Consider the following 21590-nt stretch of genomic DNA (forward strand, 5'->3'; position numbering starts at 1 on the left):
AAGCCAAAATGCCCTAAGTGGGTCCCTGGGAGTGATGGTGAGAGGAACAAATCTTATATTCACCCCTTGATCCCAGGATGTGTGCATTGTGCATTCCACAGTCAGGTACCCAAGCACCATGTATCAGCTGGTGGTTCAATACGTATACTTCATCCTGGAGGACAGCATTCAAACACTGTGGACAGTTGTCCTAGAGCCAGTGCCTTAGCTAACTCTTTAATAGGCCATTCCATCATTCTAGGTCAGCTGAGTCCAGGTGAGGGGGGTCTGCAATAAAACCAGATCATGGGATCATGTGCCCACTGTTAGACCTTCTTGGCTAAAAATTTGGTCCCATGGTCTGAAGCGATATTGTGCAAGATCCCATGCTGGTAAATCAGGCCTTAAGCCATTGAGTGTGGTGCTGGCAGAGGTACTGAGGGCAGGCAGTGTGAACCCATAGCCAGAGCAGCATGATCAGTTCCATAAGGATGAATGACCGCTCCCTGCAGGTTAAAATGCTATGATATAATCCGCCTGTCTCCAGTGGCTGGTTTCATCATGGGATGATGCCGTGTTGAGGGTTTAGTATAATCTCTACTACTGGCAGTTTGGGCACTCAGCTGTGACAGTAGCTAGATCAGCCTGGGTAAGAAGGAGTCTGTGCTGTCAGGCAGAGCCTCCAACCATCACTGCACCTTTTGCAAGCACTGCGGTGGCTGACATCCATGGGACAAGCTGTCTTGGCCGACCGTCCAATTGGTTGTTGAGTGTCTCCTCTCTGGTGGGCATTAATTTGAGACAACAAAGGTCTACATGCTTTGTACTCACTTCTAGTGATCCAGTCACAGGTTTCTTCCCCAGAATTCCTTATCTCCCATCTTTCAAGCTTGCTCCTACCAGATGCTAATCAACCAAAGTCATTTACCATGTATATCCCAACCTCAGGCCACTTCTCCCTCCACACAAAGTGAATGAGCAACTGTATTGCTTGTATCTCTACCCATTGATAGGATTTCCCTTTGCTACTTGTCTGTTAGAGTCACCTCTGAGTGTAGCTAAAATGCAACAGTAGTCCTCTTTCGGCTAACACCAACATAATGAGCCTACTTATGTGCAAATCAGCCCCAATATTTTTCCTCCTTGAACAGTTGGTCATAGGGAACCCTTGTGAGGACATAGTTACAAGTTACACAGAGGTAGGTGTATGGGAATATGGGCCTACTTGCTCGAGACACTTCTTGTGCTCTTTAAACCTGCCCAGGCCCAATCCTGAGTTTACCATTTCCATTGTGTGATATATTACTGGTGTGTTCACTCAACCTTATGGTAGATCTGATAATCCGAGATCATGATGAGTCGTTCCAGATACACTAGGGCTCTGTGGCCTGACAGAATTAGCTAACTCTCTGACACAAAAGGATGATTCTGCTCCACAACGGTAGGGTTCTGTGATTCTCCTGCTGGAGTGTGTCAGAGGCTCCAAAGGCATCCTTATGCACCATGGTATCTTTAGCCTTGTCAGATCTGCTGGCTCATAGGCTCAGGTCATAAGTATGCAACTCAACAAATTTACACAAGAAAATATTTCCTGAAGCCACCACCCAGATCAAGGAATAAGATGTCATTAGCTAGCCCTAAATTTTAAGAGAATTTGTCAGGTAGTTTTTATAGTAAGAAATATAATACAAAAGAAATTGTATGCTAAAGAAAGCATAGAAACTATCTTTGTATGGCTGTTTTTTACATTGACTCTGAATAAACCCCAAGAGTGTCATATTGCATTCTGCAGCGATTTTATGGTAAGTAAATAAATATAGCACAGTCCCTGACTTTATGGAGCTGTTGTCTAATAGGGAAGATAAGCATTGATCATTAGTCATTATGCAAATGAATACTAAATTATTTCTTCTCCCTCAGGTTCCTAGCTTTCTGTCCATTTGTCTCATCTTCTCAGCGCAATTACTCAGGGTTATGACCCCAGACTTGTTCCATACCTCTGGTTCCTATGGTCTTTGCATCCAGCCTTGATCATGGTATTTGGACTCCTGCTTTCTTATACGGGCTCTGGCTGACCTTCCACCTCTGGTCCCTAGGACCTTCTAAAGTCTTGGGAAGAAACCATCTGCTCCAACTCAGCCTGTGGTGGAGACCAATCCCTACTTGAAGCCACTAGGCTCCTGGTGGTGGAAAGGAAGCAGCAGGGATGGCACGGTCCCTGCTCTGATGCAGGAGTGACCTCACTGCTAGTAGCTGAAGATAGGCTGAGGTTCCAGCATTTATAGCTCAGCAGAACAGCTTCTACAGTGTCCTTTTCCAGTTGGCCCTGTCTGGTGCTTTGGGGCAGTCCTCCCGGAAGCCCAGTCTTATGGCTGTTTCTCCAGCCTCTTCCTTAATTCTGTGGATTACCTAAAATCTCAAATTAATCCCTCTTCTGCTTAAAATGGAGCCTGTCATTTGCAAGTAGGAACACAGAACCATATGCACAGTGGGGCCTGTTGGTAAGGCAGAATCACAGAATGTCAGAGTTGGAAGGAAGCCTCAGACATTAGACTAACTGCCCCACACCCAACTAGTGTTCCTGATCCATTCTAGCTCCTACAATTCAGAGGGATTTCTGAAACACTGAAATCAAATTATGTAACTCACTTGTTTTATATGCTGTTTAAAATCCTAGAATAAAATCCAAACTCCTTAACACATCCACAAGACCTCGTATGCCATAGGCCCTGCCCTACTTCTTTTGACTTTATTTCCTACCAGTCTTGCCACTGTGCCCATGGGGGTCATCCTTCTTGGCCTTCGGACATGCCAAACACAGACCTGCCTTATAGCCTTTGTCCTTGCTGTTCCTCATATCATTAACACTCATCCCCAAATCATTGCATGGCTGACTTCTCTTCACTCAAATTTCGGCTCTTTGGAGTGACTTTCCTAACCATCCTATCTTAAGAAGTGCCTCTATGGCTTGCTAGCCAATCACTCTTTTATTTTCTTGCCATTTCTATACTTATCGGTTTTCACCTGGGTATAGTCTGTCTCTATGAGAGCAGTGCCCTTGGCCATCTTGTTTACCACTGTATTCCTGGTGCCGAGGATAGAGCCTGGCATGTAGTAAGTGCCCAGATAACAATTATGGGATGTATACATAAGTGGTTCTGGAAATAGCTGTGGAGGGCTTGAGATGTGAGTCAGGTAGAGTGTATAGAAGGGACGAGAAAGGGAACCACTTGGGTGGGAGGACAACAGCACCACTGCACACAGTCACACGCGCATGAAGACGACCAAGCTAAAGAGGCACGTTCACATTGCAGAGAGCACAGTTTGTATATAGGTGTGTTGTTCTAACAAAATTAGTATGTTCTGAACAATCTTCTATCTGACGGAGGGAAAGTCTCTTCAGGAACAGATACTTGTTTCTAATTTGCACAGAGACACCATATGGGCTTGCAGTGACCCTGACAGGAAAGGAGGTATGGAAGGCTAAGAGGTGCTTGGCATACTTGAGCCACAAGGGCGGGGCTGGTCTGGTGCAGCTGAGGGATGCCTGTCTTGAAGGCCACGCAAAGGAGGCCTACCTTTGTGTGTTAGTAGATGAGGAGCCATTGCAGATCTTGCTCCCAGTGGGTTCAAGCGTTCTGCTACCCTCCACAGGTGCCTGAGAAGGAGTCCAGGAGGTTCTAAAGGAGCAAAAGGCCTTTGGAGGCATCCCCATAGCCATAAACTTGTGCTTTTTTCCATGGTCCTGCTGGGCAGAAAGGGATGGGCAATAACATTGCCCAGTGCCTGACACATGGTAGACAATCAAGAAATACTTGCAAAATGAAAGTATGAGGCAAAAGCCTGCAGAAGTCATGGCATGGAAAACCCCTCCCAAGATCTGGTTGGCTACGGATGACTGCGTCAGCGTAGTTGTGGGGGCAGACTGGTAGAAGAAGGTACAGAGAGGATACGTGTGTCCCTGGGCGAACTGTGACTTCTACCATCTCCTTAGTGAACACATGGGCCCAGAAGACAGAGTTCAATTTGCAATCAGTCTCCACAAGGCCTGGTAGGCGTCTCTTTTCTTTGTATCTCTAGTTTGTCCAGATGAAATCTCCTGAGGTGGGCATAGCTCACAGGGAGAGAGCAAGCCAAGAATCACTGGTGAAAATGCCTCTGGGTAGAATCAACTCCCTGTCTTCATTTTTTCTCTGTTTCTTGGCAGTTTTTTACGAACACAAACCATGTATTTTTATAACTGTTCTTCATTAAAATCATTGAGGGCTGAAAACAAGAGAGCAGGCTAGAGCTGACATTACTGCTGAGGGATCGCACGTCTTTGCCAGAAGGTCCAGGACAGAGACTGAGGCTTGGTCAGGCCAGCGGGGCAAGTGATGCGGGTTTCCCTCCCAACTCCCTCTCCTTCTTTCCTCCTCTCCCTCCTTCCTCTTCTCTGTCCTTTCACCCTCTCTCCTTCCTTTCCTCCTTCCTTTTATCCGTCCCCTTTCCTCTCCTTCAGCCACTTCAAGGTCTTCCTAAACACCACCAATGTTACAGATATCACACCAACGCTGAAGACAAAGAAATTCATGAGAAATCCCATCCTTTAGGAGTATACACTTTAGCCTTTCCATGCATTTTGAGGGATTTGGCTCAAACTCAGATTTAGCAGTGAAACCACGTGTGTTGAGTTTCAAGGCTGTCGGAGCTCAAACATTGCCGGGCTCCTGTTTGGCCTCCTCAGAGGTGAGAAATAAGGTGAATCAGGAGAGATGGAGCATGACCTGCTGCTCTGCATCTTGCTAGAATTCACAAGGACAGGCTGACAAATATGACTCATGGAGTCTCTGCCATGGGTGTATGTTTTAGTCAGAATCACTGGCTGTTCACCAGAGATTATGAGTATCTATGAAAAGGAGGTGCAGCTTACAATCACCAGGAATGTTATCTTGCCCCTTTAGCTTCCTTCAAGAAGAAGGTGGTAACAGACAATTCAACACGTGTGTGAAATGAACAGGATTTTTAGACACAAGTTATCAGGTAGAGGCTTCTCTAATTTTCAAAGCTATTTTAATATTATTCTGAGATGTTAATAAAAACCACTAAGGTCAACTGTGATCATTTCTTTGTGAAAAATAGCTCAGAATTTCTATGTCTTTGCTGATAAAGACAATAGAAAAGCAAACAGTTAAATTCAGAAGTTGAGGACAGCAGAGCAAGGTTCTACTGACAGACTAGTCACTGCTAAGTTGAGTGACTTTTTTTTTTAAAAGATTTTATTCATTTATTTGAGAGAGCGAGAGCACAAGTGGGAGGGGGAGAGGGAAAAGCAGGCTCCCTGCTTGATCCCAGGACCGGGGGATCATGACCCAAGCCGAAGGCAGAGCCTTAACCAACTGAGCCACCAGGCGCCCCAAAGTTGAGTGACTTTGAGCAATTAGTAAACTAATCTATCTGAGCCTTGGCCTTCTTACTATTAAGTGGGTTCCATAACATTACCTACCTCACCCACTTCACAAGAGGGTTATGAGGATTCACTGAAACAGGAACGTAAACATCACTTGAACAATGAAAATTCCTGCTCAACTAGGTGTGGGCATGAAAACCTGAGTGTCTCAGAATCGTGATGCAGGAAGATGCTGTGACACTTAGCTCAGGGACCAATGACTCTCCTGAGATTAGCCTCAGATTCTTCCTCATTTTCTTTGTGTTTTCTGCCATTATGTTGAATTTTCTTCCTCTTTCATGGCTTTCACCCAAGCTTGGCCCTTTAAATGAGAGTTCCCAATGTTTCTTTCCATAGCAATCTGACCTATACTAACCAAGGAGGCAGGAGCCCTGTGGCTGTTGGCATCAGCCTCTCCAGGCTTCCAAGACGCCTAATTCAAATGCTCTCTGGCCACACTGGGCCATCTTCCAATGCCTGGCACGTGAGCCCTCCTGGTCTCTCTCCTTCACCGTCCCTCCAAGTCCTCATTCCTGCCACAAGTACAGTCCCTCCTTCCCAAGTGACTACCTTCTTTTCAGTGGCTTTCTAAGCAAATTCCTCTGAAGTGTCTCCTAGTTAGGACTTGACAAAGTTTTCACAGCCAATTCATAAGCCCCATGAGAAAGCTAATCAGTCTCGTGTTTTAGTCATCTGGCTTTGAATCACTCATCTTACTCAATAGTTTTAGCTCTCTTATGTTTCCAAAAATTAAACCCCTAAACCTCAACATGAATTTGCCATCATTTTTAAGGATGAAAAAATTATGCCACAGATATTAAAGGTCATTCCCAAAGAGGAGTCATTGGAGTGTTTTGAATTATTTATCACTGAATTGTGCCTTAGCCTCTGGAAGTTTCCCTCTTAAAGGGCAACCCTTCTTTGGATTCAGGCATTTTAATGTATTTGAATTAAAAAAAATAACCTATGTAATAATCAGGACTGTGGTCATCCTACAGCTAGTTGCCCATCTAAGGACCCTGGATTTATAGCCTATCTGTTTCCAAAAGAATGTAGTATGGCTTACAGTAAGCATGTCTATCATAAAGCTTTTAAAATAGGAAATTCAAAACCATGAACAAGTTGGGGGGATAAAATATTCATGAAACAGTTACTGGTTTTGAACATTAAATTGAATTTCTCATGAGCCAAGGAGGAAAACCATTTCAAAAGACTAGCACTTAGTCTTTCTATCATTAAAAAGGGAATATTTCCCTGAGAGAAGCATGACAAGGCAGCTAACATCTGTTATGCACCCACTCCATAAATGCCAAGAACTTTCGTGTACATCACCTTTGTCCCCCCCACCAGGCTGCAGGACATCGGACGGTTTACCTCCTATCTAGGGCAGGTCGTCCCTTATCTGTGAACAAGGGTGATGATAACCCCCGATTCATCAGTTTGCTGTGAGAATTCAGGGAGATGCTTGTCAGGCTCTCGCAGAGTGTCTTGCACATGGAAAACATCTAATAAATAGCACCTGTAATTCCTATAACACCCTCCAGGCAGGTGAGACTAACCTCCACTTAAGAAATAAAGCTGCATCATTGGTCAGAGTGTCACTAGCATACGCAAAAGCCAGTGTTCGGGTCCAGGTCTCTTTACTCAAAAAATCTATGGCCTTTCTACTGTGCCTGTCAAAAAGGAATTTGTTAAATGAAGCATTTTTTTTTAAAGAATACTGAAGGACATAATGAACAGTATAGGAAGCAGACTTTCTAGGGCAATTTCTTAGACTCTCAATAAGAGCCTTGAGATTAACATTAGACCATAACTCAGAGAAATCGTTTCTGTAAGGGGCCAGGCTACAAAGCCCAGGTCTCTATGGAGCTAAATTATTGTAGAGAATGAGCCCCTCTATCTACTCCTACACTCCTAACCCTGGCTGGTCACAGAGGTGTTTTATAATATCAGTGATCACTTAATAGGCCTGATCATGGCAGCGTTTCTTAGTGGAAACAGCTCTGGCCCTCAGTCACCTCCTCCCCTCGGACTGCTCCTGGATGAGGTTCAGAGTTTCCTCCACTCTACAGCAGCCCATCCCCAGGCTGCCTCTCTGTTTTGCTTCTAGTTTTCACATCCTTGGCAACAGGCTCCTGCTAGGCATTCTGGGCCCCCAGCCTGCCAGCGTTCTAGGACATGTTTCTGGCAGGCCCCGGGAGAGAAACGGTATTATCATCTGGCCTGTCTCCTTGACCAGTTTCCTCTGCTGGAGCTGGCACGTGGCCAGCTATGAATCAGAGACCACCACCCCCCAGCTCCACCCCTGCCCTGGCTCCCCAGGCCTTACCTTCTCAAGCTCATAGAAGGAGAACACTAATGAACCTAGGTGCCAATCTAACTCCTGCTCACTTCTGACCTTCATCAGCTTCTGTGTTTCTGATCAGAACATCTCTTGGTTGGACAACTGGATCTATTTGCCCTAATCAAGATCTCTCATTTCCTATTGAATTATGATGGTTGATTAAAGTAACTATAATTGATTGAGCACAGAAGTTTAAGCCACTATTGATTACACAGGCTATTTTGTTTGATCCTCACTATAAAACCTAGAAAGTACGTAAATCAGAGCTCAGGGAAGAGAAATAACTTGCCAAAGGTCACAACGCTTGTGAATGAAAAGAGGGAGGGCCAGAAACCCACGTCTGACTGACCCGAAAACTTTACTGCCTCCCTCTGATTAGGTCTGTGGCTCTCTGGGCAGAAGCTTAGAAGATCTCATTGTCTTCCTGGCCCTTAGATTTAGAAAAGACTATGTCCCAGGAAACAACTAATAAAGAGTCTCCCAGTCTCTGGGTGTCTTACCGCAACAACTAGTCTTATCCACTGTCCGCATGTGAGCACAAATCTATTTCTTCTTCAATAACAATACATGATGGAAATGGGCCCCGAAACCTGGTGCAGTCTCCTGTCCCATCCGCCAACACAAGCCAAGTCCACTGGCCATTTTCAGCACAGAGGCACGGGGACTTCTAACTCACTGTGTATTGAGCAGTGGTGCTGGAATCTTTTTTTTTTTTTTTTTAATCAAGGCAACTGTGGGGAGTTGAAGTCTGAACTTCAGGGGATGAAAAGATAAAATGCAATTTCCAGCTCAAAATTATATTTCCTCAGCAGGATGGATTTTCACTGCTGGCAGGTTTTGTCTCGTCAGACATGGGGGCTGGCAGCTCTACTCAGAGCCCGTCCTAGGGCAACGCTGCAGAGAAGCTGCCTTTGCCACTTTTGTTTCTTGGTTTCTCACCCACTCTTGCCTCTCTCGGCTCTCCTCCAGGGACCCTCAGCTCTCACGCCCGGCAGCACCCCGTGGGGCAAAGAGCATGACTCTGGAGTGGCAGAACCGGGTTTGGATCCCAGCCCCGGTGATTACTACCCGCCAATTACTAGCTACCAACTAGACCTTCGTTTTCTCCTTTCTAAAGCGGGCGCCGTCAGCACCTAGGATGGCAGCGCTCAGAGCCTCAGAGGAAAGAACGCAAAGGAAGTGCTTTGCCAACTGTAAGAATGGCACAAACGTTGACTGCGTTTTTTTAAATTTTTGATTATCTCAAGCTTCCCTCCCTCCCCCCGCCCCCCCCATCTACCAAGGCTTGCTCTGCTTTCATATAGCATTCAAAATATTCCCCCCATTCCACCCCTTAGTAAAGTTTACAGTCCTTCAGGTCACTGGAACTGGCGACAGACTCGAGGAAGAACGAGACATCCCGCCACCCCCTGTCCCTCCACACAGGGCCGGAGGGGTCAGGACCACTGACGGCAGCGCCCGGGAAGCAGCGCAGCCGTTGGGCAGTTGAGCGAGAAATGCTGCCGTGGTCGGAACACCACACGTCACAGGTGGAGGAGCCGTGCTGGCTCTCTATCCGGCCGCTGCGAACCGCAAGCCTGCCCTCTGGAGCTGTCGGACTTCAGCTTCGGGATCACCAATGGCCAAAGGCCAGCCAAGGCCTCAGGACATGGCCACGTCCCAGTGAACCTGCCCTGGTGGATGCCCCTCACCTTTCAAAGGCCGAGGACACTTATAAATCCTCCATCTTCAAACAGTCTTAGCAGCCAGAGGGGCAAAAAGAGGGAGGAAGGACACGCTCCAGCACCGCTGTTTGGGTGGGGAAACCCTGTGAAGAGATTTCTAGTCGATGTAACTATTTTAAATGCTCTGGAAAGTACTGCAGAGAAGAGAGCTGTTCATCTTTAGCGCAGTGGTTTCCGAACGTATCTGACAATAAGACCCTTCCCTTGATGATTTTCCCCACGTAAAATCTAATAGCATTCCACAAACACACTCTAGGAAACAACAGTACAGTGAAAAGAGCTCTAGATCAACAACACGGATCTCGTGATTTGGAGTAAGACCTCATAATTTAACGATTCCCATGCACCAGGCACTGTCTCAAGTGCTTCATACGTTAACTCACTTAACCCATACAACAACCTCAGGAAGTACTATCCTCTCATTTTTATAGATGCAGACGCTCAGGCACATAAATGTTATACGATTTGCCCAAGGGAAGATGGTCACTAAGTAGCAAAACTAGGAACCGAATTCAAGCAGTTTGGCTCCAATCTTGTCCTTAACCAACACTTAGCCAATATCCTTGTCTATGAAAGAAAATAACTAACAACACTACCTTATAGAGTTTTTCGTGGTTCAAATGAAATAACACAGGTACTTCAATCCTTCACTTACTTGAATTACCTGTAAGACGGAGAACGCAGGTAACACCCAACTTAAAGGTTTTGTGTGGATCAAATGGTAGCTCATACATGTGAGCTCTGTAAACCTAAACTCTCATTATTTAGGGGGAAAAGGGGATCTCTTGGCCCGTCAATCAATGATAGATGAAAAAACACACATCGGTCCCTACGTTTTCTGGTTAGCTGTATGTTGGGCGTAGCATGCTTGGATTTAAAAGCTCTGGGACAGGCAGAACCTTATTCTAAAATTTCTTGTGAAGGATATAGAGGAGATTCTCCTCCTGGAAAAAAAAAGAAACTGCTAAACAAGGGGTATTACTTTTTATTTTTTCTTCATGGAAGATACTGTGCTTGGAAAGAAATTCTAAGGACAGGGATCACGGGTTAGTCAGTAAAATAAACCGTGGGCCTGTTTGTCCCTTTCTTTCAGCTTCCGTTGAGGAGCAGCGGCAGGGGAGAGAGGACAGCTCGCCCCCATACCCGTATGGGGATCTAAGGAGCCCTTATTCCACTCAGCACGCTATTTCATGCTTTGAGCAGCGTTCACCCACCATCACACTTACTGAATCATTTGTGAATTATTTGTTCGCTTTCCTGCCTTTCCTGCCAGCCTTAGAATGGCTTGCAGAGAGGGAATATGATTTATTCTCCTCTCTGCCCCGGAGCCTAGCACAGTTTGGTTCAGGATGAAGGTACATTCAGATTGGTCTCTTGCTCTTTTAATGGCAACCTTGAGCATTTAATCCTGATGCTATATATGAATTTATTTCCCATGTTATTTCACAAAGAAAAAAAAATCAAGGTGCTAATTTTTATAACTTCGTTAAGTGTAAAACATCTTCCTCACTCCTTCCCTTTGTCTGTGTGGCCTCCTCTGACCTTCCCCAGTCAGTGTCTCGAAAAATCCCTGTTGCTCTCAAATGAATCTGTTGAGATGAAAATGAATGTTGTCAATGTCCCCCTGGAGCAAAAAAGATGCTAGCATGACCTACTAGTAGAAACATACATAAAAACACTGTTTTTCGGGGCGCCTGGGTGGCTCAGTCATTAGGCGTCTGCCTTCAGCTCAGGTCATGATCCCAGAGTCCTGGGATCGAGCCCCGCATCGGGCTCCCTGCTCTGCGGGAAGCCTGCTTCTCCCCCTCCCACTCCCCCTGCTTGTGTTCCCTCTCTTGCTGTGTCTCTCTCTGTCAAATAAATAAATAAAATCTTTAAAAAAAAACCAAAAACACTGTTTTTCACGGAACAATAAACTTCCTCCCACTCTATTCCTTTTTTTTAGTAGTTATTTAAATTATAAAAATGACACTTGCACATACTTGGTATTTTTTAAGTGCAAAGCGCTATCCACTGAAAAGCGAGTCTTTCTCCCGTCCTGTGTCCCCAGCCCACCCGCCATGGATCAACACTAGCAACAGCTTCTTGTGTAATCTCCCAGAGACTTCTGTGCATGTGCAAGCATTTAAATATAAAAGTGGTATCTTAGACATCCCTTTTCATTGTACACAACTGCTTTCATGTTATACATGCTGTTCTGCATCTCCTTTTCTTAAATGTAACAATCAATCTAGGTAGGAGATACTTGCTTATCAGCACCTTATTCTTTTAACAGCCATATGAAACATTTCTGTCTGTGTTTATCAGACTTTAGCCAATGTCCTTTTAATGCACATCTAGGCTGTTTGCAAAGGTATGCTATTAAAAAGAGCACTGCAAAGAGCATGCTCGTGCTTGTAATTTTCTACCATCGATATTGCCAGACTGCCCTCTCCCATTCCCACCTAGCATACCAGGGCGTGCTGTGCATTTACAACTTTGCTAACAGTACGTACCATCTGATGCTTTGATATTGTCCAATCCCATAGGTGAAAATGGTGTCTCATTGTAATTAAAAATTAATTCCTTCAACTCTGAGCAGTATGATCAAACTTTTGTGTTTTTTTTTTTTTAAATTTTTTTATTGTTACGTTAAAACTTTTGTGTTTTAAGGGGTATTTTTTTAAAGTTTTATTTAAGTAATCTCTACCCCCAATGTGGGACTCGAACTCAGGACCCTGAGATCAAGAGTCACATGCTCTTCCCACTGAGCCAGCCAGGTGCCCCAAGGGGGCTGTTGTTCTACTTTTTATATGTATACACTGCTTCTTCCTAACCTTAAATCAATTTTCTTGTCAAACTCTGGATATTAAGAAAATCCATCCTTTGTCAGAGATATGCGTTGTAAATATTCCCCTAATTTGTCATTTGTCTTCTGAGTTTGTTGGTGGCAGGTTTTGTTATATAAAGTGTAAAATTTGTATCAAGTGACATTTATAGATTCTGTTTTTTATGTCAGAATGTTATTACTCAGGATTATTTTTAAAATACTCTTTATATTTTTCCCAGTTATTTCCCAGTTTTGTTTTCTAAGCTTAAATCTTTGACCAATCAGAAACTTATTTTTGGTGAAAGAAGTGAGGTAGGAATTCAGCTTTAGGTTTTCCAAATAGCCAGCCAATCATCTCAACACCATTAGTGTGTTTCCTTTACAAATGCGTTTGTGTCTATTTCTAGACTATTCCGCCCATTGATCTGTTTACCTACACTTGTGGCAGTGTCATATTTTCTAGATTACAGTAATTTAGGGCCATCCTCCAAAATTTATTGTGCTTTTTAATGAATTTTCTGGCTATTTCCCCATGCTAAGTTTTTCTTTATGAAAGTTAGCATCAGTTTGCAGGTTTCAAAAAACCCCCTCCTGTTAGTATTCTGATTGTGATTAAACTATAGCTATACGTTACTTTAGGAAGGCATTATGTCCTTAAAATATTAAGCATTCCTATAGAAAATATGACTTATTTATTTAAAGCTTCTTTTGATTTTCAACAAAGGTCTTCTTATAGGTTTTCTTTGCATGTCTAGCGTATTTGTTTATTTCTAGATATTTTGTCTTTTTTCTTTTTGAGAGAGAGCACAAGCGGGGGGAGAGGGAGAAGGAGAGGGAGAGACAATCTTAAGCAGGCTCTATGCTCAGTGCAGAGCCTGACATGGGGCGCAATCTCACGACTCTTGAGATCATGAACTGAACTGAAATCAAGAGTGGGGGGCTTAACCGAATGAGCCACCCAGGTGCGCTGGTAATTTTTCTCTTTAATAGAAATTATGAGTGAGATATTTTCTTCTATATTTTTTGTCATTTTATACTTTGACTCTTCTATATTATTTTTGGAGTCATCACATTGTTACACCTCGTTTACAAAGAAGGATGCATGAGTGCTTATTCTAAAAAATCTGGCATATTTGAAAAAGTCTATCTGCTGTTTTTCCATTTGAAAGAAAGTTGGATCACTCATTACTTTCTAATATTGGATATTGAGGACCCACTGCTTTTCCCATGTAGGTGAATTTTCTTGGAGGAGGTAAGGGGTGCTAGATTTTACTAAATGTCTTCTTTATTCTTGAAATCTGATAACCTCATTGGAATATATCTTAGACTTGGCTGTTCTGTATAAAAATTTTTTCTGAGATGCAATATACCATTTTAATCTGTATGGATTCCAGATTTCTTTTACTTCAGGAAAACTTCATTCTTAGGTATGTTTGAATATTTTTTTCTTCTAATGTTATTGTCTCATTTTTCTCTAACACCAATTCAAGAATTCGATCTCTTTATTTAGTCCGTCTTCCGCTGACATGCCAGTAATTTACTTTCTAATTGCTTTCAACTCATGATTTGTTAATATTTTGGACTTGAATGTTTTTGTTTCAAGTCTGTTTTCTGTGTCTTTATGTTTTTCAGTTGGTGTCTATTGCAGGATTTTGCTATTTTGAACCTGAACTTCATTTCTTTGATAGCTTCATTTCCTTCAACTTCTCTTCTGAACTCTTATCAGCTGGTTCTCTTGTCCTATCAGCCACCAGCTGGTTCTCTTGTCCTATCAGCCACCAGCTGGTTCTCTTGTCCTATAATCTCTTATTCTCTTTTACCTCTTTCTTCAGCATTTTTTTCCCCAAGAGCTTATATTTATTTAGTTGATGCCAATGGAAACGTACTTCTCTGAAATTTTCCCATTTGATGGGATAATTCGATGTGGAAGACTTGGATAATTCTATTTCTTCATCTCTATTTGTATTTGATCAGCTGCTTCTTCTCCTCCTTTTTCTTCTTCCCGTCGTTGTCTAAGGATCGATCTCACACTGGTTTGTTTCTGATGATCACTCACCACGGAATGGGGGCCAGTCCACCTGGGAGAACCACTGACCAGAGAACAGTGTGGGGTGGCCTGACTGGCAGCTTGAATTCAGGTGCCTTGCCTCACAAAGCCTTCTCAGTATGCTGCCTCCCCTGCCTACAAATACAGCTATTCAGCTTTTGGTGTTGTTCCTTTAAGGTAAGAATAAGATAAGAAAGCTGTACAACGAAGCCTTTTGTGTAACAGGTGTTCTGTGTAGCGATTTATCTTGTTCGAGCCGACTTTGATCAAGAGCTGCAAACCCGCTGTCACTCGCTGTCTTCTCTGCCTGCCGTACGTCTAGTCTTCACAGGTGACTCATCTCTGCAGTGCGTCCTTCCCTGTTCCGGCTGCCAGCCTGGAACGCGGAATGGATTTGGTGATGCTCCTGGGGCCCTCTCACACCCACTGGCATTGAAAATCTGTGTCCTCAGTCATTGGATGGGCCTTTGTGTACCAACTACTGTTTGCGAATTCTGTATCCTACACATGACTTGTAAAGGTATGTGGTTTTCCTGGGAAGGTGTCATTTTTCTTAAGAGTTTTTGTTTGGGAACTTATGGATGATTTTTCCCCCCTGGAGTTTTGTTGAAGATGACGTTTTCTTCTCTGCTTCTCACTCTTTTTGTAGTTTTTAATTGACTTCAGAGAGGAAAAGAGAGTAAACACTTTAACATTTTAAGGCAGAAATCCCTTAAAATCTAGCACTGATTTTTAAAGTATAAAAGAAAAAACATCAACTTTTGCATTTTCTATTGTCTTACAGTTAGAAGAGTTGCTCACATTTGACATAATCTTCAAAATAGTGATCTTTTTACATGGCACCTGAGTCTTGGAGTACAGGACAATGGTTGCTCATGCTTGTCCAGATTCCCTTCCTTTTTACACTGGTAGGAATGTTCTGCTTTTCTTTGGGGAAAATGTTCCTTCCTCATGCCGTGTGGTTTTGGTGTGATGTCAGTCATACGGACATCAAGGGACATGGGCATATGACACAAGGCAAGAAAACCCATGGAAATTAGGATCCAGATGGCCACCACAAAACAGAAAAGGGGGATACTGGCCAGCCTTGGAGAGATGGTCTGTAAGTCACCACGCTACTGATATACCCAGAGGGGTCTTGCTTCATGTCCCTCCTAAGGCAGCTTGTTTGACTATTTGATTCTGCAAGCTATCTGTGTCCTTTCAATGGATTCTCCTCTTTTGTTTATGTAGAGTAGGTTTCTGTTGCTTGCTCTCAGGTATTCTAATTAGTACACTCATGGGGGTTTCTGGAATCTTCCCACGGTAAGCTACTGGGAAGTGGCAGAACTGGGGTTTGCACTCAGATATTTTAACTCTCAGTTTTGTGACCTTTCTTCTATGCAACACTTGAGGTGAACTAAATACACAATAATCGTATCTTTGGACTGGAATGGGTAAAGCCTGAGTATTATTTCAGGATAGTCAGACAGGGAGAGTAGAGGAACAAGCATCTGGGTCTCCAGAGAGGGGACAGTCTAAACTGTGGACACTGAGAAAAGACTCAGCAAAAGCACAGTACCCAAGAAGTGAGGCAGGACTGGGATGTAGTTTAAGTAAAAAGAGCCTTTGGGGTCAAAATATGGTATGGGAAGGGGCAGGGGGTGGGCAGAGAGTGAGGGGACAATGCCATTCTAGGTGGGTAGGTTCCCCTAGCCAAAAATGCGTGTGAGAAATAGGCAAACAGGCAGTTGTCACTAGAGCTCTGAAAAGGGCAGCAGAGGCCCCAGCACCGGCCCCGGGTTCCAGTAGGGCTCCTTTTCCCACTCGGTCATTGACCAGGAGCAGCAAGATGGCACAGGTTTGGGAGTGAGACACACACCTGGGCTCAAATCACAGCTGCAGATATCATTATCCATGTGACCTGGCAAGGTCCTTAACCTCTCTATACCTCAGCTTTCTCAACTGCAAATTGGGGATAATTAAATCTTTATTTTATAGACTTGTTGGAGGTCTGGAATAATACATGAAAGCTCTTTAAATGCTCTGTCTGACAGATTACAGGAGCTCCATAAAAGGTAGTTGTGTTGTTGGGGCGCCTAGTGGCTCACTTGGTTAAGCATCTGACTCTTGGTTTCAGTTTAGGTCATGATCTCAGGGTCTTGGGATCAAGCCCCGCATCGGGCTCCACGCTCAACGGGGAGTCTGCTTGAGATTCTCTCCCTCTGCACTTCCCCCTGCCTACTCTCTCTCACTCTCTCCCTCTCTCTCTGTCTCTCTAAAATAAATAAATAAATATTATTAAAAAGGTAGTTGTATTGCTATTAGTGATGAAATCAAATAACTATAATAAATCTCCCAGCCTCTCCCCACTCCAGTCCCTCCTCAGCAATCTGCCAGTTTTCCCTCTAGTCATGGATCTGGCTGGCTCATAATCTGTCCACATATCCCAGGATGTCCCTGCCTCCCTTCCCAACCTCACCACCCACCACCACCTTTTTTTTCTCAGCCATATGAAACTTCCCTCTATTCCTGTAAGGTACTTTCAAGTTGCCTGGCTCTCCTGTGTGATGCTCCCTCTGCCCAAATGCCCTTTGCCTTTTCCCACTTGACACCCTCTGCTCCCCTATCAGTCCTCTGCTCACTTGTCACCTCCTATCTGAGGCCCTTCTTGTCCCCTAAGGCAGACTTAGGTGTGCTCTCTTGTGTCTGTAGCACAAGTAGACTTACTGCAGCAACTCGAAAGACTGAAATGCAGTAATTAATTTCTTTATTACTTGTTCAGCAGAGTAACTACTGCTTATCAGGAACCCCTCTTGTGACTGGAGCTCTGCTTAGGTACTTTCATACACCTCGTATTTATCACTACATTAATTCTATAAGCTGGGTAGCATTCTCTCTACTTTTGAGCTCAAGACATGGAGGCTGAGAGGGATCAAATACCCAGTTCAAGATCACCCTATTAGTGGTGAATTCAGATTCTCTCTCATTTGAATGCTCAGAATCTGAGAAAAATGGAATGAACAATGTTGCCAAACAGAGATGTTTCATTCCAAGCTGAAGAAAAAACACCCAACATTTTAGTTATCTTCTGGATTCAGGTACATATATGATATTCATCATGCTTTTTGAAAATCAATCCCAGCTCAATGCCATTGGTCTGAGCCACTGGAGAGAAATTGAGAGTGCACTTGTTCATGTCTGTGCCTGTCCAGATACATTTCTTTCCGAGGAAGTGTTAAAGCCAAATGTGTCTAATGTCCCATCCATCCTGGCACCGTCCTGCGTGGTCCCATCTCTACCTGGGCTGTAGGAAATAGTCATTTCCTTTATGCTTTCCTACTGGAGCCCATATATCATCAAAACATCCTGCTGAGGCTGAACTTACTCAGTGAGCAGGGCCAAGCATTTCTTCATTCTCCATTCATTTTCTCATATTTATTGAGCACATACTGTGTGCTGAGCATCACAGGCTGTCCGGAGCCTCGGCTGAATGGGCATGAGAACTTAGCACAGCACTCCTCGGACTTTTACACTGTAAGGCACATAAACAAATGAGCAAGCAAATGTCACTCTCCTCTGAGGCTGGCTTGTCTGGATGTCTGATGCTGTGATTTCCTTCACTTGAGGGCCCTGATGACATATTTACTTTGACAACGGTAACATTTGCCAAATTATCTTTACCTCCCAGAACCTCTCACCTGTGGAGTTACCTTCTTTGTATTCAGGACTATGTGTAATGAACTCACACAAAGAGGAAGGGCTTCTTGGGTTCACAAACCACAGATGAATGGACCTACCAAATGCCCTGCAACATAGCCTGACACCGAATCTTTCTTTCCCACCATAACAGAGGTAAACTATTGCTATTAACTGATGCAGCAGTAATCAGAGGAAGAGGGGTCTTGTCAATGAAAGACCCTCTCATTCTGATGTACACATTAACGGACTTAGATCTGCAAAGTTGGGCCTGGAGTTTGTGAGTAGGAGCTGGAGAGATATGAACTGTTCCACATAGTAAAGTGAAGAACATTTTGAGTTCCCACGGTCTAAAAGCCATTTTATTCTTCCTGAAAAGTGCTGCTGGAGTTTCCCAGGTGCACTGGTATCATGTAAGTGTATGCAGTGGTATTACTCTGTAGGCCACCCCAGACAGAGGGTACGTCCCAGAACCAGGGCATTGCAGGAAACCTCACAACCACAGCACAACCCCAGAAAGGATAGGAAACCTTGAGAAGGCTGAGTTCCAGTTTCCTACCAGCCCAGGGGGACAAAGACTTGCAATTCAACTTGATTTGGAAGAAATGGAATTTGCCTTGCACGTCTGCATCTATATCCTGACCCTTCACATTCATTCCTAAATTTCCTTCTGTCATTCACTTCATTCAGGGGCCAGCATGGACTTTCTTGGGTTTGAACTCCTCCTCTGCTATTTGCTTGCCTTTTGGTCTTAGGAAGATCAATGTCTCCAAGCCTTAGTTTCCTCATCTATAAAGTAAAGATCATAGCGCTCACCTCATAGTATGAAGGACAGGGTCAGGTGAGGTAATGCACGGGCAGTGCATAGCAACTGCCCAGCTCTGTAGTTGAGTTGTAATCATAAAAGAATATTTTGCAGGACCAACACCCCCAAGAAGTCTGCAATACCAAAGGGTATTCTGGTTTAAATTTGGTTCATCTATTCTCTTGAGTTCCTACTGTGCTTCCAAGGGGGCCTGCCAGAGTTTTCACTGCACACTCTGGGACTCGTGCTGAAATCCCACACGCTCTCTGCCTAGAGACACACCTGTCTCTCACACCTACCTGTGTGTTCTCAACGCTCTGGTTTCCTCTCACTGCCTCAGATGGACTCTGTTTTATTGTGCACTCTGCGCCTTCACTCATGCTGGTCTCTCACTGAGGGCTTGCTTTGTTCCTTCCCTCTGCCTTAAATTCTCTTCCTCTGGGGCACCTGGGTGGCTCAGTCGGTTAAGCGTCTGCCTTCGGCTCAGGTCATGATCCCAGGGTCCTGGAATCAAGCCCCACATGAGGCTCCCTGCTCAGCGAGGAGTCTGCTTCTCCCTCTCCCACTGCTGTTCCCCTGCTTATGCTTTCTCTCTCAAATAAATAAATAAAATCTTTAAAAAAAATTCTCTTCCTCCCTCTATGTGTGGCCAACTTTTATTCATCCTTCTGGTCTTAGCTTAAACATCACTCACCCAGAGAAGCATTTTACACCTCTCAGTCTGGGTTATATCCTTTTATGTGCTCCTACGACACCTGAATTTCTCTTCTGTAACAATGTTCATACTTATATAATTACTTGCATAATATCTGATTTCCTCATTAGATGAAAAATTACATGGAAGCATGGGCCACACTGTCTCATTCTTGGCTGGGCACTTATACAGTGCCCAGAACATGGTTCACACTTATAAATATGTGGTGAATGAATGGATGGACATTCTTCTAAAATATCTCTGATCACTCCCCTCCTGCTGTATGCTTATTAATTTATATATACTTCCTTATTCATGTCTTATTTGCATATGGCCATTAGGGGCCATGAGAAAGAGAAAAAGGGATGATGAATCCTATACTAACTGATGAGATACCTTTGCTTTGTGGATTTAACTATTATTATGTAAATAATGCACACTTGTAGAAAAGTTATAAAATATGAGTAAGTAAAAACAAGAAAATGGAAATCACTAGTAATCCCACAACTATTAATATTTTATTTGTTTTTTCAATTTTTTTTATTTGTTTTTTCAATTTTTGTCCCTATAAATTTACAAAAATGTAATTCCTCCTCTACATACTGTTTTCGAAGTTACTGGTGGTCTTAATAAGAGTGCTTTCACTGGAGGGAATACCTGATTGGAGTGGGTTCAAGAAGGAATAGGAATAAATTATTTGGAGATAGTGACCATGGTAGAGACTACTATTTCACAGAGCTTTGCTGCAAAGGGAAAGAGGAGAAGTGGGGGCTTGTGGCTCCAGAGGAAAATGGGAGGTCAAAGGGGGCTTGTAGTAAAATGAGGTTGCAGCATGCTGGGATGGGAATGGTTCAGAGAGAGAGGGAAATGATGATGCCGGAGAGAAAAAGTGGCAAGCTTGGCTTAGCTGAGAGCAGAGAGCGTGTCTGCAGTAACAGAAATGAGGTAACAGGAAGATGGGTGTGGTATAAAGGTGGGAGTCTGTGGCAGTTCTCTCTTTTGATGCCTCTGTTTTTCTCAGGAGAGTAGGAAGCAACGCCAGTAACTGCGAGGGAAGATGGGAAAGGAGGTGTGCAGAGAGTAGGAAAAGCATGGCACAGGCAGGGAAGTGGACAGGGAATGTGGCAGGGCAGAACGGGACGGCTACCACGTGGCAGCGAGGACCTGGCTGAAGATAGTAATCACACATTTAATGAGGCCAGTCTGTAAGATTATGTGTTTTTCTCCAACCATATCCAACTGTGTAGGTACGGGTGAGGAGCAGGTGGAGAGGTGGATAGAACTGGGTCTCTGGCTTCACCAAACAAGGATGCCCAGAGCGAGGGAGGACACGGAAATTAAAGATATATGCAAGGGAGCAATTACTGAATGACCATGGAATTTTGACTTGGGTATGAGTGACCGAAGGCTTTGAATGTGGTGAGGGACTTACGCTTGTGGATCAGTGGACCAATGGTCCTGATGGGGGTCAGAGTGTTGACGGAGTTGGTCAAGGCAGGGAATCCGAAGGATAGAAGATGATGGTCAGAGCGGATGGTTGAAGTTGGAACATGCAAGTAAACTGTCTCGCAAGGTCATGCAGTACTGTGTTGCAGAGCTGGGGTTCAAATCCACGTCTCTCTGCTCCCAGAGCCCACCCCAGCACCCAAGCATCACACAGAAGGCACAGTGAGAGGCGCCTGCGCGCAGAGAGGCGCTGCCGTCCTTACGGGACCATTCCTGCCAACGAGGGCCCGCAGCTTGCCATGGACGTTTACAGCCCCGCACAGGACTGCAATGCAAAAATCTTCCTGCCTTTCCCCACCCCCTCCGCCTTCTTACAGAAATAGCAACCAGTTCGGGCAGGCTTGGCTGCTTCCACGGAGGACATATGTTCGCTGATGAGGGGAAACAGACTAGGCCAGCTAATGGGAAAACGTAGGGTCCCTTATGGGTCTGGGTTTAAATATCAGTTTCTGGGGTTTGTGCCTGCGTGGTTTTCTCCACAAAACTGATCATTATCTTTGCAGGTCCACACCTCTCCTGGGGGTGCTTGGGAAGGGTACCCGCCCTCTTCAGATATTAACCATCCTCTACTAGCAA

The 21590-nt window shown here is 44.2% G+C and overlaps 1 protein-coding gene across 11 annotated transcripts in view; it reads right to left on the bottom strand.

The window, feature by feature from the left end:
* Nucleotides 1-21590, bottom strand: part of POU2AF2 (POU class 2 homeobox associating factor 2) — a 484065-nt gene that overhangs the window by 178689 nt on the left and 283786 nt on the right. Inside the window, exon 9 of one of the 11 annotated variants that reach the window (XR_013442618.1) lies at nt 14636-14991. The exons of the other annotated variants lie outside the window; for them this stretch is intronic. The gene's annotated coding sequence lies outside the window, so the exon portion shown is untranslated. Of the gene's footprint in view, nt 1-14635; nt 14992-21590 lie in introns of those variants that run through there. 11 annotated transcript variants of the gene reach the window in all.

This window comes from Halichoerus grypus, chromosome 11, assembly GCF_964656455.1.
Source record: "Halichoerus grypus chromosome 11, mHalGry1.hap1.1, whole genome shotgun sequence".
NCBI lineage: Eukaryota > Metazoa > Chordata > Mammalia > Carnivora > Phocidae > Halichoerus > Halichoerus grypus.